Here is a 17,277-nt window from a genome sequence, read left to right on the forward strand (position 1 = left end):
ATCAGAGCGCTTTACAGGAATCATAGCAATGTGCAACAAGCATTGGCTTAGCCAATGGGTCTCGCCTTTGGACTAAAATAAGATGATTCAAAAGCAAGTGAGTGTCACTCTGGAGACAGTGAAATTTCGATCAAAGTTCACCAGGATCATCAAATTCCAACAATTGGAAACATCACAGACTCTATCATTCTCTGCACGTTGCAGACTCCAAGGACTATTTCAGTAAATATGATGTTGTTTATAACTATAATTTTCAGGTAACACAACTCGAGGTTATATTTTGGATAACTCTTCACGCTTAGTTTGGTGCCAATAGGTTTTCGGTCATGGAGTATTTATGCAAAATGTTTTTTTCCCTCAGGGTTTTTTTAATAGTTGGGTAATGCATTATGGGAATTGTAGGAGAGATGGTTTTTGTAAGGAGCACATGGTTTCATTGAGAACACCTGTGATAGCGTTTAAAATAACAACTCAAGAGGGAGCGAGTAACTTCATTAATCTTTTGAAAACGAAGGGAGGAAGTTAGAGACTGTAATGCCACATTTGGCTTTCACAAGGTAAATTGGGAGAATTTGATTTGTGCAATGGGAGAGGCTGTTTTCATTTATCATTTTTTTATGTGTGAATACGAAAGGGGTATTTGCTGAGGGTACATTTCATGTTTAGATTACACAGTTTCATTCAAAAGAGGAGACTTTTGTGTTTAATTGCCCTTTTTGTGTTATTTGGGACACTGCAAGGGTGGTTAAGGGTGGGGCATCTGTAAGGCTTAAAGGGATGACTTTTTATCTGTGCTTTTGTTTTGAATCACTGAGTCCGTTATGTGCAGGTAAGGATGGCTAAGTGTATGTTTTTTTATATTTTACAGCAACCCCTGACGAAGAACTTCACAGGTTTGAAATGCATTGGGTTATATGGAAAGTTGCGAAATACACACGTTTATGTTAAAGCTTGGATGAGCGGCAGACAACTTTTGAAAAGGACAAAATAAAGCATCTAGTGAATTTTAGCTGTCTCTGGATTGACTCTATATATTTACTAGGATGAAGATGACTACAAAAGGTTAAATTGACTGGTTTACTGTGGATTACTAGGCTAAAACTGAAAAATTTGATTACATGGAAGAATTTGTCCTTCATAGCAGTGCAACAGCTAGGGTCGCAATCAGCATCACTTTTTTCCTGCGTCTTTGACATGCTGTGAGGGGACGTTTCATAGCGCTGCTTGCACGCATTCATTTGGCAGTCAAAACACAAAATTAAAATACTACGGGAAGGAGTGCATTCACTATACTTGTATTTTGCATGGCAAACATTTCTAAAAGTGGCATTTTCAGAATTGCAACTTAAATCTCGACTTTACCATTAAAGAGGATTTCAAATTATAATTCTTTTGAGACCAACATGACCCACCTGTTTCCATTCAAACATCTATTGAATGCAATAAGGTAACCCAATGATTTCCTATGGGAGAGGTAGGTCTCACATTAGTGAAAAACAAATTTGTGTGTTTTTCACTATTAGGACATGTGAAACTTAAAAACACATGCCCTTGATTTTGATTTTTGGGGGATTTATAAAGCTTACTATGCCTTAAGGCATTAAGGCACTGTCAGCAGAAAAGAAGCTGTCCACAGGTGGAACACTAACAGGAGAGAATATAGCCAAGTCTTCAAAATCTTACGGAAAGCCAAGTGAGAAATTAGGCAAGCGAAGGAACCGCTACGGTGGAGTTCCACGCCTCCACGTAGCACCTGGGCTTCCCCTTCCCTTGCTCCTCCCCTTCCACGAGGTAGATGGCGGTGGCGGTGTGAGGTCGGCGTCTCTGCGGCTCCTGCTGGTTCTGTGTTGATTCTTTGCTGATTGCTAGCGCGGACCTGGTATGGTGACTCCCGTTGGTGGCATATATATGGAATTCCGTGTACCGCGAGGTCTGAGGCTGGATGCGATTGCTTAACGTTTTTTTTTACTAAGAGCTGGGAGTCGACGGACGAGCCTGCTGTCAGTGACACTGCAACCTGATTTGGGGCGAGTGGATAGTTATTCCTGTGTTCTCTTTGCCTTTGCCTCTGTTGCTGTCCTAAAATCTTCACTGCTCCATTAATAGCCCTACCCGCCGCCGCAGTCTTTCGACATCTGGCAGCGGCCGCAGTGTGGGAGAGACTACATGTTCCAGTGTTCCTGATGGCAGAAACGGATACCGTGTGAGTGCCTGCCGTCCTACAGCTGGAGGACTTTTATCTTTTGATCTCTGATTTCTGGTCGAGGTTCCTCAACTGCCTGTCTCTAAAAAGACTGAAAACGTTCAATACTCTGGTGAGTTTTTTCAGACATTTTTCAGACAATTTTTCTTTAGACAACTGATTGTTTGCTATAATCGGATTGTGGACTGCATTCTTTTGGACCTCTCTAAGTTTACAATTTAAAGCGGTTACGTGATGGGGAAATTTTTAACTGTGCGCACTAAGGCGAGAATACGTCGCCAGCAAGCTAAAGCGGAAGCGGATGCAGCCAAACGGGCAGGTATAGAGATAGGCAAGGAGGAAGTTCCTGGTGATATCTCCAAGAGCTCGGGGGGGGGGGGGATGAGGAAGAATCTCTTGGCGACATGCTTAATGTGCTTACTCAACCCAACTTGGGAAATACACATCCTAATCCAGGAAATAATTGCGTGCAAGAAGCACCAGAGGAGGTTGTGGACAAATTTAAGGCTATATCAGTAGATCAGAGTGGGCAATCTATTTTAAATAGCCTGAAGGTACCCAAAGAAGCAAAGACACCAGTGGCTCTTAAAGCTCTTAAACAATTCCCTCTATTTGAAAAGAATCTGGTATATCAGCGCTTGACAGTCCAGCCCAGTCCGCCCTTGGACTGATATCGAACCTTATCTCAGAAATACCAGCTACTTCTATTGTTATGGCACTTTCAGAGAACCTGGGCTCAGCATTAAAATCTACTGATAAAACTGTTGTTAATCTTCTACCTTCTCACGAAAAGAGTTTATCATCTGTTGGCGAAGAAACATTTGCCTCAGCAGATCCTACAGTGCCACAAATTGATCTCAGATCTTCGGGCGTTATTAATCCAAACAGTCCAGTTTTAGGGATGGACACTGAGATGGTTGGGGAATTTCAGATATCTGTTAAAGATATGCTAAACTTGATCTTGGACGAGGTGAGGGAAATGAAGCAATTTCAAAAAGCTGAGCTGGCAGGTGTTCACCAACGTCTGGATAAAATAGAGGATTCAGTGTCCTCTTTCCCTGCTCGCCTTCAAGAGGCAGAGACTAGAATTTCTGGCTTGGAAGACCAAATGGTTGAAGTTAAGAAAGAGGTCCAAATCATTTCAAAAACTTCAAAAGAACTAGAGACTAAACTGTATGATTTGGAAAACTATAATCGAAGGTCGAACCTTAGAATAGCAGGAGCTCCGGTAAAAATAGAGGGGTCCGATATGATGCATTGGGTAACCTCTTTTCTCCATCATGAGGTAGTCCCTGAATTTAAAGGGGACCTAACGATCACTAGTGCTCATAGGGTTCCAGCTCAGCCGTTCCCGAATTCCACACTTCCCCGCCCCATTCTGCTAAATTTTGCCGATGTCCGAGTCAAAGAGACAATTTTGTCTAAAGCCTTTAAACAAAGACAATTTGCTGCTAATGCTACCACGAAATGTCGTATCTTTTCAGATATGTCCGCCGCTGCCGCTCGGAGGAGGAAGGAGTTTGTCAAAATTCTGCATTTATTCAAGGCCAAAGGGGCCCAAGCCATGATCGCTCAACAATCAAAACTAAAAGTTCTGGCTAAGGGCAAATTTTCTATGTTGTCAGACGTGAGTGTAGCACAGGACTTACTTAACCGGATCTCACAAGATTAAAAAGACCCGAAGGATTTGACTTATCCATTCTCTGGCTACCTATACTTTATTTAGAAATGACCTGTTTTTTTCTTTGAACATATCTTATGTTGTTTCGATTTCTTTTCCTGTGATTAGTCTGGCTTCTCTTCCTTTTTATGGATCTATCAATAGATCTTACAGGTTCTTGTGGTTGGGGGGGGGGATTAAGGGTAGGGACCCAGAGGGTTGAGGGGTGCAATAACAAGGCACCTCTATGTTAGAGGTTAGGACCAGTTGGCCAGCGTGGGGGAAAGTAGGAGTAGAGAAGGGCCATAGGGTGGGGAGTAGGAGGTCGGGGTGGGGGACACGGGTGGTGGGGGTGAAAAAAGAAAAAAATATTGAAGTTATTGGTGGTGTTTTTTTCTATGGAGTTGAGGGGTTTCCTCACTATATATCAGTATTGAGAGAAAAGTTGATCGGACAGAATGGGCGTATGAATGTTGAAATGTTTATAATTACAAATGTCTATTAGTAGAGGCCTTAAAATAATTTCTTTTAAAGTGAATGGTCTAAATAACAGGAAAAAATGCGAGCAATTGAGTCATGGATTAAAACTGAAAATCCTGCGGTAATAATGTTGCAGGAGACCCATATTTCAGCCGCTAAAATTGATGATTTCTCCATGTTCAAGATATGGGCCTCATTCCGGGGGTTTTTGTTGTTGTTGTTGTTGTTGTTGTGTCTTGTAAAGCGCACTGCTACCCGGAGGCCTCGTAGCGCTATAGACCGCTGGGGAACCCGTCCTGGCTTTCCCTGTGAGATAGTCCCTCCTGGGGGTCTCCAAGGTGAAACCAGGCATCCCCGGCGTTTGTGTGGGGCCGTTGTGGAGATGAGGCAAGCTAATGCCCAGAGTTGCCGAGTGTGCTCCCTGGTCGGAGTAGGCACCGATGCGAGAATTATCAGTCCGCTGATCCTGGTCCAAGACCCTGCCGCGTCGGGAATCGAACCCTGGTCCCGGGCCGTTCTCTGCACTCAGGTCTGCCGCCTCTAACCAGTGAGCCACACCTCTCCACCTCCTTTACAGCATCTCAACAGGGAGTTGCACTCTTCTTAAATAAGAAATTGGAGGCTGAAATTATACAATCAGCAGTGTGCGGCTCAGGCCGATGGTGTTGGGTTACATGTTTAGTTAAAAACAGACATAGGCCAATTACCTTTGATTGCTTTTATGGTCCAGTGGATGATAACCATCAGATTTATGAGGATTGGTTTCAATCATTGTTAATGGTGAGAGGGGATATCGTTATTGGTGGGGATTTTAATGTTCTTATGAATACAAAATTGGATTCTACTTCGCTCTCAAAAAAACAGCTTAAACCTAAATCTCAGAGATCAATCACTAATATGACAAAACTTGATCTGTGTGACCCATGGCGTTTACAAAATCCACAAAAAAAAGATTTCACCTGCTGGTCGGGCAGGTTTAAGTCCTCTTCCCGCATTGACTTTTTTTTAGCCTCAAGGCAATTAAATTTTTCCTATCAGAAGTTGTTTCATAATGGTTTCTCGGATCATGCGATGCTAGTCATTGAGTTCAATTTGGGCGCAGAGTTGAGAGTTCCTAAGCGATGGGTATTTAATAAGACATATTTACAGAATGCAAACTGGGTCCTTTCACTTAAAATGGAGATTATAGATTTTATTGCCCGCAACTCTGGTACGGCTCCGCTCCATATTATTTGGGACTCGTTGAAGGATTTTATTCGCGGCATAGTGATAGGTAAAGATGCAGCTGATTGGTCTGCCGCCAGAAAATCCAGAAATTTATAACAACAAAAAATTCAGGCTTTAACTCTGCAACGGCAATCTAATCCCTCGAGTAATGTCCAAAATCAATTAAACGAAGCTAAACGAGAACTTAGTTCTAACCTATTCGCACGAAGCGAAGACGTTTTTCGTAGACAATCACAAAAAATCTACGAGGAAAGTAATTTTACTGGCAAATTCTTAGCCTGGCAGGTTAAAGAACAAGCCGCTGCAAATGAGATCCGTTCTCTAAAATGCCCTATTACACATAGCGAGACGTCACAGTCAGAGGCAATTGGTTCCGAATCACTGACAGAATTTCGACCTCATAAATATCGACCTACAAGAATATCGAGTCAACAATATCGAGGGCAAAAATAGCGACATCCTATCTACAACATGGTAAGTACAAAAATATCGAAAAAAATAATATAGATGTAAAAAATATCGATGTTAAAAATATCGATTTTTTTTCTTTTAATATATAAATGTAAAATTAAGTATACATATTTAAAAGTATCTAATAATGTTTAAAATTAATAAATAATACATATATATCAATAATACATTAATTAAATATATACAGTAAATATATAATATATATGTACTGAACAATAAGTATTAATAATTATTTTACTAATATATAAATTAATGAAATATATTCTAATTTACTAATACATTTACAAACATAAAACAATAACATAAATAAAATGTAAGTAATATAAAAAATAAAATAAACATTGTTTTTTTTTACAATTAATTATATAAAAAGTTGGATAGCGTAAGGGTAAAAATTACTATTCCTACTCCAGAGAGTGCAACAGTAGGGAAAGCGTTTGATAGCGTAGGGGTAAAATTACTATTCCCACTCCAGAGAGTGCAACAGTAGGGAAAGGGTTGGATTGCGTAGGGGTACAAATTACTATTCCCACTCCAGTGGGTGCAACAGTAGGGAAAACTGACCCTGAACCCAAAAAATACCCCTTTACCCAAGAACTGAAAACTGACCCTGAACCCTAAAAATACCCCTTTACCCAAAAACCAAAACTGACCCTGAAACCTAAAAATACCCCTTTACCCAAAAACTGAAAACTGACCCTGAACCCTAAAAATACCCCTTTACCCAAAAACTGAAAACTGACCCTGAACCCTAAAAATACCCCTTTACCCAAAAACTGAAAACTGACCCTAAACCCTAAAAATACCCCTTTACCCAAAAACGGAAAACTGACCCTGAACCCTAAAAATACCCCTTTACCCAAGAACTGAAAACTGACCCTGAACCCTAAAAATACCCCTTTACCCAAAAACTGAAAACTGACCCTGAACCCTAAACATACCCCTTTACCCAAGAACTGAAAACTGACCCTGAACCCTAAAAATACCCCTTTACCCAAAAACCCAAAACTGACCCTGAACACTAAAAATACCCCTTTACCCAAAAACCCAAAACTGACCCTGAACCCTAAAAATACTCCTTTACCCAAAATTAATTAATATTATTTAATTAGCAATTAATTATTAATTAACAATAACAATAAAGTAAATATATTAGCACATTAGCTGTAAATAATTTAATTTAATAATTAATATCATTTTTCCCTATTAATTAATTAACAATAACTAAAAATTATATAAATAAATAAATTACTCTAATGTAATTAACTAATTAATATTATTTAATTACCAATTAATTACTAATTAAAAATATGTACAAAATTATATTAATTAATTAACTAATTAATATTAATTAATTACCAATTAATTAGTAAATAGAAATATTTAAAAACATATATTATTAATTAATTATTATTAAATTACTCCCCACCCTATTCCCCTATAAACCCACATCCCGCTACAGAAAATATATATCAATTAATGAATTTTTTTTCTTCAAATTAATTAATATTAATTAGCAATTAATTATAATTAATTAATTAATCCTACTAATTATTAATCAACTTACCATAATTAAATTACTTCCCACCCTATTCCCCTATAAACCCACAACCTGCTACAGAACATATATATTAAGTAATAAATTAATTAAAATTATTTTCCTATTATTTTCAAATAATTACCAATTAATTATAATTTGTTAATAAATCCTACTGATTAATAATCAATTTACCATAATTAAATTACTTCCCACCCTATTCCCCTATAAACCCACAACCCGCTCCGGTACTAAAACATACAATTTTCTTATAAATTAATTTATTATTATATAACATTTATACACATATAATAGTAATTATTTTAAATACTTAAATTAAACATATAACACATACATAATAAAAAACTATAAAATAATACAAATATCGATATTAGTGTCATCGAAATTAGTAACATCGATATATATGCTATCGATATTACTAACTTCGATATTACTTACATCGATATTAAGTATTTCGATATTACTTACCTTGGGTCGATATTCTGTCCTACGATATTCTTGCCTTCGATATTATGCTCCTTCGATATTTCAGACTCGATATTATGGTAGGTCGATATTTCCTACTCGATATTTTGACTGTGTACCTTGGTTCCATTATGCTTTCTCACTATCAAAAGATTTATAGTAAACATCACGACATAGACCATCAAAACCTCTCTGATTTTCTGGGGAGATATGCGATGCCCTTTCTTTCACAAGTTGATCAGGAGACAATGATTAGTCCATTCTCTAAGGAAGAATTGGAATTGGTAAATAAGGACCTTCCAATTGGCAAGGCTTGTGGTCCGGACGGGCTCCCTGACAAATTTTTTAAGGTCTTTTTTAGTTCCTTTTCTGATTTGTTTGTGCAATTGTTAAATTCTATGTTGGATTGGGGGCAAGTCCCAGATTCTTTTCGTGAAGGTACGGTGGTGAGCTTTCTGAAGAAGGGGAAAGAATCTACAGATCCCAACTCATATAGACCCATTACATTATTGAATTCAGATTATAAAATTACTACAAAACTATTATCAACTCGTTTTAATTCTATTGCTGCTGATTTGATTCATCCGGATCAAAATGGCTTTATTGCAGGGCGTCAATTAATTACAAACACACATTATTTGACTGAGGCGTTAGACTATTTTGAGACACGGGGTTCCAGCTTAAATTTTACTGTTAGACGCAGAAAAAGCTTTCGATTTGGTGGTTTGGACAACACTTTTTATTATTTTAGAGCACTTTAGAATACTGCGACAAATTATTAGCTTAATTCGGAATTTATACACCGGTGCTAAAGCCAATGTGATTATTAATTCTGTTACGGTGGGGTCTGTTTCAGTTAAACAAGGCACACGGCAGGGATGCCCTCCGTCACCTATTTTTTTTGCTTTTTTTATTGAGCCACTAGCGGTTGCTATTCGGAAAAGTGCGAATGTTGCTCCCCCGATTATGTCTATGGCCTAAATCTAATTATACGCTGATGATATTATGCTATTAATTAAACCAGACCTGCATTCCCAAACTTATGCTTTACAGATTTTTGAAGAATTTGAGGCCTTAGGGGGCTATCGTATTAATAAAAAAAAGACTGAAATTTTGGTCTGCGGAGGCTCAGACCCAGAATTACATCCAGACTTCAGGGGTTGTATTAATCCAAGACCCAAACGATAACTAGGGTTCCTGTTCTCTGCTTCAGCATTAGATTTATATACACTTAATTTCGATCCTCTTCTTCAGAAAGTTTGCTCCATGTTTGCTAGGTGGAACCCTTTTCCATTATCCATCTTGGGCCGGGTTGCGCTGATTAAAATGTCCGTACTTCCGCTTTTTAATTTTTTATTCTCCACCATTCCTTGCTTTTTGCCCGGCACTTTTTTTTCAAAAGTAGAATCTTTGTTTTCAGGCTTTGTGTGGTGTAAAAAAACTCCTCGTATTTCAACAGGTACTCTTTATGCAGACACAGAGCAGGGAGCTACCAAATCTTAAATACAACTACAATGCATACTTTGCACAATATTTGGATAGATTTAAAACTGAAATTCATGGACAGGATATATTTATTAATTTCTTTTTTGATCGAATTTGCTGTGAGGTACAAATTCCCTCTCCCCTCCAGGTACCCAAATCACCTAAACTTGTTCGAAATAAGACCATGAATTGGTTGGTTAAAAGACGGGATGCCATGTTTAAAAGATCTCTCTCCTGCAGTTTAATTCAATGACCCCTTTAGTGAATGTATTCATTTCTACAGGGATTAAAGTTGGATCAGAAATGATTGCAAATTGGGAACGTGCTGGGTTCAAGATATTACCAGATTTTTTACGGGATGGAGCGTGGATAACTCAGAGAGAGGTGGCACGTTTAATTCAGGACAATTTTTTATTAATCGGTACTTACAGTGGGATCTATAAAATTTTGATGCATTTGGACCCAAGATTCATTAGTACCCCCACTAAGCTATGGAACGATCTTTTCCTGATTGTACGGGCTAGAAAACCCGGGGAATGGAAATGGTGCTTAACACAGAGTAGGGAAGAAGATCTGAGCTTAAAAGCAATTAAAAAATGGCAGGAACAAGAGAACCATGTATTATCCTTTAACACCTGGAAGACTATCAATACATTTAAATTTAGTATATTGAGAGGCGCTAATTGGCGTAGAATGTTATTTTTTTAGTAAATGGCTTTTATATCGTACCCCGGCGACCATTGCCAAAATGTATACTAATACCTCAGCCAATTGTTTTAGATGTCTACAAGTCGCTCCTGCCAATTGGTCTCATATAATTGTACATTGCAGTAAAATTAAGCCATTTTGGAATGAGATTTTGTTTTATTTTCAAATTTACTATAAGATTAGGATTACATGCAATGTCAGATTATTGCTGTACGGCTATGATCCCGATCTTAATCTCACAGACCATTTGATAAAATTGTTGTAGATAGTGATGGCAGTGGCTAGATCAGTGATATTACAGAATTGGCGGTCAATACAGGTTCCCTTGTTTCCGGAATGGTTTAAAAAAATGAGAAAAGTTAGAAAGAGTGAATTACTTTATGCACAACGAATAGGAGGGGTCAGAAAGTTTGATAACATTTGGAGATCATATTTTGATTAATTTACGAACAACAGCATTAAGATCAAAAAAATTTTTGTTTTTTTTGTATATTTTGTCATATGTTAAAATTTGCAGTTTATGCCTATATGCCTGTATGTTTTGTTTCTATGACCCCAAGAACTTCAATAAAAATAAAGCTTTAATTTTTTTTTTTTTTTTAAAGAGAAATGAGGCAAGCAATGTGGGCTGGCAGAGAATTTCCTCCATGTCACCTTCCCAAACCTCTGAACATTAACCTTCTCTAAAGAAGACAACCTCAGCTGCCTATAGGCAGATACCATTGAAAGGCACCCTCTTACTCACAGGTAGGCAGTGTAGAGAGTGCAAGCCCTCCCTCCCTGTGTGGCGTTTGGGAATATTCAAAATTGGACATGCAGCCACGTTTTAAACTACCTGAAGCTTATTTAGGGAGGAGTTATTGATTTTCAGGTAGAGCGCATTGCAGGAGTCATGGCGAGGATCTCGGGTCTTCGCCACATTCAGTTTCAGCCAGTTCTCCTTCATCTGCATCCCAACATTAACCATGCCAAGTTTGAATTTCTCAGCGACTGAAATCATGTTGTCAGACACTGAAACAATAATCTGAGTGTCATCTGAGTTTGGAAAACCTGAAAACCAAATGAGCGCACTAAAATTGCCAAAAGAGCTACAGATAAATTTAACAGAGTAGGACTGAGCAATGACCCCTGCAGCAACCCTTAAGTGAGACAGGAGGGTTCTGCAATGAAGTCATCGCACCCTACAGACTGAGTACTGTTAGTGAGAAAAGACCTCAGTTAGACCAATGCAGTTTCCCTCACACCACCTGGTGCAATCTTTGGACCAAGCAGGAGGGAGACACCATATCAAATGCTGCTGACAGATCCAGCATGACCAGGATGGCAGTTCCTCCCTGGTCAACCTGACAGCAGATAGTATCTGCTGCAGCTGCAAGAACCTATTTGGTGCTGTGCTCTCTACGGAAACCATTTGTGAGGGGTCTAGCAAAATGTGAGTAAAAATAAACTCAGCAAACGAATGATTAATATGTTTTTCAATATTTTTTGCAGTAGCAGGCAAAAACGAAATCGGGTGCAAATTTTTTATAACCATCTGACACCCCATTCGGCTTCTTTTTATAGACATCACTATAGCCTCTTTCCAAATTCGAGGATACACTCCTCTTCAAATTATCTGGTTAAAGACTTTAAAAAATAATGCAATCAAGTCAGAAACCAGTTGAAGTACTCTGGGGGCAGGGATCCTCTAGGGAGCCTGATTTCAACTGCATACAAAAGGTTTTAATTTGCATTCAGGATATGGGGGAAAAGGTAGACAAAGCTTTTATGGGTTCCTGTATCATAGGACCCTCTGTGTTCTCTTCACGAGGAAAAGTATCTTCATTGTCCTTAAATCAGTGAATATATTTAGATGTTTTTCTTTGAAATATTATGAAACCTTATTGCAGAAGCTTTGCGAGTACTCTAAAAATTCTGGAGCTGGATGTATTTAGAGCTTTTATACAGCTTTAAAAAAGTTTATTAAGGTTGTGGTTAGCAGCACATATTTTCCTAGTAAAATATTTAGATTTAGCTTAAAGAATTGTGTGTTTATATATCACCATAATCTCTTTATGCTGATTTTTCTCTTTTGCAGTAGGAGCAAGCCTCCACCTGCATTGTTGCCACCTGAATTTTCATCAAAGCTCCTTTAAATTATCTGAGAACCATGGCACAGATGCCTTGACTCTCGCAGCCACCTTAGATTTAAGTGGGGCCACTTGATCAACAGCCGGATATACCCAGGTATTAAAAGCCTCTGGTGAGGGGTTATGTGCAGTATTCTTTATCACCCTCCATCCATCTAAGGCCCCTTCCAAGCCTGTATGGATAATTCTACTCCAGCCTCCAAAGGATTCATGCTTCCCCTGAATCCTAGTCTATTCCATCTGCAATTGAAGGCTAAAAGCAATAGCTAGATGGTCTGACCAGCTAATTGGAAGGAACTTTCCTGTCTCCAGGACCGAATGATTCACAAACATTCCATCAAGTGTGTGTGAGCAGGTTAACCAATTGGGAGAACCCAAAATTATTCATAGGTTCTGAAAATGTCCTGTCATCTTTACTTTCCATATCTTCCAAATGAAGATTGAAATCACCTACAATGGTGAAATTAGGACAGGCAATGAAAGGTTCCAAAATTTGACCCCAGGAATCAATAAACTGCCTACTAACTGGTTGTTACACCATTACATCAAGAGAAAAGAGAGGCCTATTATCAGCTTTAAACCTAAACTGTGCAATCTTGCAGATATCTTGTGTGCCAACTCCTAAAGAGCGTTAGATACAGTTCAACCAATACCTAAAAAGTGCCTGTCACCACCCTGTACAGTAAACACATTCTTGTCTAACATCCAGAAGAGATAGCTTCTATTAATTCTGAGCCTAAACCTTCCTTAGCCCAGGATTCGGTCACGTATAACAGTCTAATTCCATGTTAACAATCAGTTCATGAATTTTAGTACAGTGTTTAACCATTGACCGTGCATTCAGTAGGGCGCAAATAAGTTTTCCCTGTGATAAGTCTTCTTTAGCCATGTGAGTTTCCCTGTCATGGTGGGATGTCACACCCAAGTCTACGCCTAACTTAGGGGGCCATTTGCAGTGGGAACATTTATGCGCTGAGATGTTAACAGAGTTGAAAATATCACACACCCCATTATCCCCTTTTGGCAGCCAGCTTTTTAAGTCCCTGTGGGAGTAGTGGAGACGCTTACATGTTGATATAAGAGGTCCAGCATCCCTAGCCCCTGGCGCTGGCCAGGCATGAACTGGCACAGACAGGCTTGCATTTATTGTGCCTTTGCCGTGCCAGCGACGTGTCCGCGCATCTGCCTGCTTTTTATGCACGATCGGGTGCATGGAATCAGCAATAGACTGCTGAGCTCCCCTTCCCAGCAGCACACTAAAAATGGTTGACAGAAGAGAGAAAAGATCCCCTGTCACTCGATGAGGCAGCAAGAAGAGAGCGGTAATGAGGGCTCTAACAGGCCCTGCCTAAAGCACCCCTCTTTTTACATACAATGCACCCAGTCCTATGCGCTGTTTAGGGCCTAACACAGGGTGTATTTTATGTATTAAAAAGTGAGGTTTAGGCCTGGTAAAAGGTTTACATTGCCAGATCAAATTGGCAGTTTAAAACTGCACACAGACTGCAATTGCCAGACTGAGACCTGTTATAACGGTCTACGTAAGCGAGTGGCACAATAAGTGCTGCAGGCCCACTAGTAGCATTTAGTTTACAGGCCCTGGGTACAAGTAGAAACACTTTACTAGGGTCTTATATGTAAAATAAATGGACCAATTGGGTGTCATCCAATTTCACCACATAAAAGGGACAGCACACACACTTTATCAATGGTTAGCAGTGATAAAGTGCATAGGGTCCTAAGCCAACAAAAACGAGTTTCAGAAAACAGGAGGAGAGAAGGCAAAAAGACTGGGAAAAGACCACACCAGGGATGTCAGGGCTAACAAGTACCACACCATCTGTTCTGTCTGCCAGTTCTTCAGGTCCTTATGAGGCCTTGTCTCTCACCCCTCTGGAAGTCACTTGTAATTGGGTAACACATGGGGTGAGATCTGCCATTTATCACTCTTGTGCAAGAGCTCATGGTTGTTGGATAGTCATGTTATGCCCTTTGAACACGACCCCCCAAATGTAGGTAAGTGGAGCAGTCAATGCTTACTTTAAGATGTGGTAGTAGGTTTGGATATCAGGTACAACATAGCTCAGGATTCACACACAATTAACCTCATAACTATTGAAAAATAAAATATGTAATTAAATACTAGAGTGGCAAATTATAAAAGTTAGAATTATGCACAACACAATAGGTTTGATGGCCCTTGCAACTTCTGGGGGGAGGATGTGATCCCAGTTTTATACTGCCTATGATGTAATGTGTTATAACAGAATTGATATTTATGACCAATGTCATCCCCTGGGCCACTGATCTCGAGCCGTCAGCGACCTTTGGGTTAAGCTCTTTTCTCTGGACACTTTTTCTCAATGATTCTAAGCGCCGTAAGAAAATGTTCAAATGTATCTAATAAGCTGTGCTAATTCTGCCCTTTCGCCTAGAATTTGAGATGTCCTCAGCTGAAACCTTAAGAACCTATTGGATTTGAGCCTGGAGCTAAGAACCTGCCAAAAACCTCCAAAACCTAAACACTTACCACTCAAATGTAAACTGGGATTCCCAAATATTCTCCAGTTAATAGGCAACTATGGATATGGGGCAAGAGATCAGGGTGCTAGACACAGTGTATGCAAGCAAGTTGCAACTCTAATTAGTCCCAAAGGTGGAGATTTTGGTATTGGAAATTAACTTAACATCCATTTAGGCTGCCCAGTGGTAATGAACGTTTGAGGCCTTGTCTTCTAATTGTCTGTCTGAGGTGGGATTTTTCAGCTGGCAGATGGTCCCACAAAACCCGCAGAACACACTTGACTTGCTTGCTTTGAACTGCCAATGGAGGAACTGTAGATTAGTGTTAATTTCCTTCATTAACTGTAAATCATGACATCTCCGGAATCACACATCATATACAGATAACTGTAATGGTTCAAAAACCAGGGTGACCAGTCACAGCCACCAGGACCCTCTCAGGTCTCAGGTAAGGGAGATAATGGCTTCCACAAAGTCAAATAGACCAAGCAGTAGTGCAAGCACACTAACAGGTGCAGTACTTAGATGGTTCCAGGACGTCCTCAACCCTCAGGTTAAGTCAAAGTCAGCTGAGTTGCAATTTTTCACAGCTTCTGCGCATGCTTACCCTTTTTAGCTATGCTCTGCCCAGATCTTAGACTGGCATGTTTTTGTCCTCCAGGTCAGGCTAGCTCATATCCTTTCCAGTGAAGTCCTTCAATATGATTCTCAGACACAGACAGCAAAAGGTTTGCTTCTGTGCCCTAAACTTAATTTAATTCCTGTCTAGGACATAATCATCCAAAGTTCCATTTAAAAGTAAGTCTTTGTCAGCTGGCGCAGCAAATCTTCCTTAGACATTTAGGGCCAGCTTTGTTTTTGAGAACAAAGTTTTGTGTTAAAACCATCAAGTAAATTACAATTCCATATGCATTTCTCTTTCACTTTGTATCCCGCTACAAACAAGTCACATCCCCAGTCCATAATACGCCCTCCACCTCCCCCAAATCTTGTCACGCTTGCTTGGACAACCGAAGGCAAAGTAAACAAACTTTTCAAGGTGAGCGCACCAGTCCATTCCAGCGCTCCATTCAGCCAGGGGCAGAGCGCCAGGGAAATTCTACTGCCGAGCAATGTTCCTTTTACCTACCAATGTGGCGACACCCATGAACGTGCGGTCAGCCCGGGAGCATCCCACCTCGTCAACCATCCCCAATAGAGCCACTGTAGAAGTAAGGTCAAGAGTCTGCTCAAGGACCTCAGGGCATTGCTGCGCCCCGCTGCCAAAGCAAGGAAATGACAAGGCAGGCCCAAACAAAGTGGTAAAAATTGACCAGAGCCTCTGAGCAGTGGAAGCAGGCCAGATGGGGAAGTTTGCCAGCCCAGTGCAAGCATATCAGGGTAAGGTATGTAGCATTCAAATAATTCAGTTGAATTAACCGAAGGCAAATAGAAATAGCCAGCGTATATGGGGCCAACCGGGCCTCCCTCCAATCCACCTCATCAAGTTCACCAAGCCAAGCCTCACAACAGTCGGAGATTGTTACGGTCATGTGGCGCATTTAGAATGAGCGGGCGGTAAACCTAGAAGATTGCGCCCCTACCAATACGGCCCACCAAAAACTTGGCCTCCGGGAAGCAAGGATAAATGGAGTCCAAGGTATTTAAAAAGAGAAAAGTCACAAAGGGATGTTGGAAAGCCAGAGATGGGTGAATGCGTCGCCTCCAATTTAGACCAACAGAAATTTGGAAGTGTTGACCTGGAAGCCTTTGGCCTCCCTGAATAAGGTAAGGAGTTTGAGACAGTGGGGGCCCGAACTGGGGGGGGAGTGGGGGGGGGGGGGGGGTCTGCCAAGAACAACAGGACCATTTCGGGCAGATTTACCACCATTTTGCGTCATGGTTGCACCACTTTTATGGCGCATCCATTATGCAAAATGGCAGTGGATATTTACAAGGCCATGCAAGGAGTGATTTGCACCACCTTTTGTGGCTTTGTAAAAATCTTATCAAAGACACCTGAAGCAGGTATGTACAGAGTGTACTCTAGATGCCATGCCTGCTCCATGCACTGATTGGAAGTCAGGCAGAGAACAAAGGACAGACAAAGGATAGGTTGCCAGTACTGTCTGACTTGACCCTTCCATGCACCTGTGATGACGGCAGGGTCCCCTGCAAGTAGAAAGCGCCTGGATATGCAATCTGCTGATACCAGAGGTGCCAGGTATGAGGTGCAGCTGGTGCTGGATTATGTACAGAAATGGCCCTGACACACTACAAACCCAATTGTTGAAACCATTCAAAAGCCATCAGCCTTTTACAATGCCCCTCAATAGAGGCACCAGTCAGATACCTCACAATATGACTGATCTACTCGACACTGTGATTT

This window comes from Lissotriton vulgaris, chromosome 4_1, assembly GCF_964263255.1.
Source record: "Lissotriton vulgaris chromosome 4_1, aLisVul1.2, whole genome shotgun sequence".
In the NCBI taxonomy this organism is placed as follows: domain Eukaryota; kingdom Metazoa; phylum Chordata; class Amphibia; order Caudata; family Salamandridae; genus Lissotriton; species Lissotriton vulgaris.